This window comes from Bubalus kerabau, chromosome 3, assembly GCF_029407905.1.
Source record: "Bubalus kerabau isolate K-KA32 ecotype Philippines breed swamp buffalo chromosome 3, PCC_UOA_SB_1v2, whole genome shotgun sequence".
In the NCBI taxonomy this organism is placed as follows: domain Eukaryota; kingdom Metazoa; phylum Chordata; class Mammalia; order Artiodactyla; family Bovidae; genus Bubalus; species Bubalus kerabau.
In genome coordinates, this window is record NC_073626.1 from 37823759 (window position 1) to 37825965 (window position 2207).

Sequence of the window (2207 nt, forward strand, 5' to 3'; positions counted from 1 at the left end):
TGGTAGGGGTCAGGTGGGATTGAGGAGCCCGATAAGACCAATAACTATCCCTAGATGCAAGTCAGCTGATGGGACTGTGCTATATCAGCCTTTTTGGCCTCCATAGACCCAAGTAGGTGCTGTGATTTGGCTTAAAATCACCAGATAATCAAGAGGAAGCCCATAGACTGCCCCCTTGTGGAGAGAAAGAAAGAGGCGGCCACCTGGCTGTGCCTCAGGGCAGCGCCCAGAGCAGGATGGAGCAAAGATCCTACAGGTGAGGTGCATCTCTGGCCCAGGGACTTCGCATCTCCTGCCCAGATCTTGATGTAGGCTAGTGAAGAACAGAAGTCCTTCAGCTAGGGGGACTGGATCCATTTTCTCTTGCAGGAAAATCATATTTGAAAGCCCCCAGCTCTACCCAGCATCCTTCCAGTCCTGACATCCAGGGATACATAGCCTTCCTTAGTTCTCCATGACCCCTTCTCTAAAGCCTGTCCCAGGGCTACGGTTAGAACGTGTCATCTGCTCCAACAGACGTTAAGACGTTTCCTAGGGATATAACCATACAGGATAAAACTGAGGGGGAACGTGTCAAATATCAAATTACTCACACAATGCTTGTCTTCAGGTCGTGTGAGGAGTTTCCAAACCCACAGAGGTCATCTTGTCCAGCCCCTTGCCCCAGACTCACATAAACCAGAGCAGGCAGACACCGGTCAGGGTCTTCTCCTTTCTTGTCATGTGACACCAGCGGCATCATCAGACCTCTTTCATCTTCCGACACCTCTAGGGCCTCACATTTCCCAGGCGCGCTTTGTGTCCGGCCCTTTATGGGACCAGGGAGGGGCCCACTGAGGTGTCCTGAGAAGAGGGACAGCCAAGGGAGGTGCTGACATCACCAGAGGCCCAATCACCTCCTTCAACTTATCACTCCCTTTAAATGGAGATTCACTGCCTGGAGTCTAACGTGGGTCTTTCTTGCTGCTATAGGAACCCAGATCCCCTCGTTCTGTCCCCCTGAGTTAGAGAGGTGCTCATTAGCCTCTGCCTGCCTCCCCCAGCCCCGTTTAACTCCCACCCACCCCCTCGGCTTTTTCTACAAGTTCTATTTTTTTCCCAACTTTTCATCATTTCTCCTATTGGCTCTGGCTCCCCTCCAAAACCTCCAAATCCTTCTTAAATGTGACAGCTAAAATAAGACTCCAAGAGAAGGCCAAGTGCAGTGGGATGATCGCACCATGTCTTGCATGTGCGGCTTCCTCCCTCCTGGGCCCTGTCCCAGTGGTGGAGGCTGCCCCTCCCTGAGGATATTATCAGGTTCATGGTCCCTATGACCCTGGGTCCCCTTAGGTCTTCTCCTCGCCTCCTTCTGGACCAGAGGGGTTTGTGCTTAACTTCTGAAAGCCTTGCCTTGTATTTCATCTGTCCTAAGTTTGTCTAATCCATCAAGCTTCTCCTGAGCTATATTCTGCCTCCCTTGGATTGAGTGTTTTCCTTCTAGTGCTCCGGTAAATGCCAAGTTCTAGTTCCGGCCTTGCTTTTATTTATTTATTTTTTATTCACTCATCGATTTAGTCAACAGCTACTTTCCCCCTTGGTGTCAGCCACTCTGCTAGCTTAGGGATAATGCCATGGTACTAAAGCAGTTCCTGGCCTCCGTGGAGATCACAGTCTCAGCGAGGACCACAGAAATGCAACCAGGGCTGCCCTGGTGGATACAGAAGCACATAAGAGGGGAGCTGATATGGTGGGAGGGCCTATTATAGCATACGGCAACTATATTAAGGTAATGTCAACTATGCCGTGGTTAAAAAAATCAGAAAACCCTTTAAAATCTCAGTATCTTTTTTTAAATTAATTTTGATTGGAGTACAGTTGCTTTACAATGTTGGGTTAGTTTCGACTGTACAGCAAAAGGAATCAGCCATAGATATACACATATCCCCTCCCTTCGGGACTTCCTTCCCAGTGGGGTCACCACAGAGCTTTATGTAAGTAGAGTTCCCTGTACTATACAGCGTGTTCTCAGTAGTCACAAATCTCAGTATCTTAATGCAATAAAGATTTTCCTCACACACACATTCCACTGTAGGTTGTGTGATCCTCTGGACGGGAATCAAGGCTGCTTCTGTCTTGAGGTGTCGTGTTCAATACGCCCCAGCTTCCGGGTAACTGTGGCAGAGAAACAAGAACACAGAACGTCACACCTGCTTCTAAACGCTTTG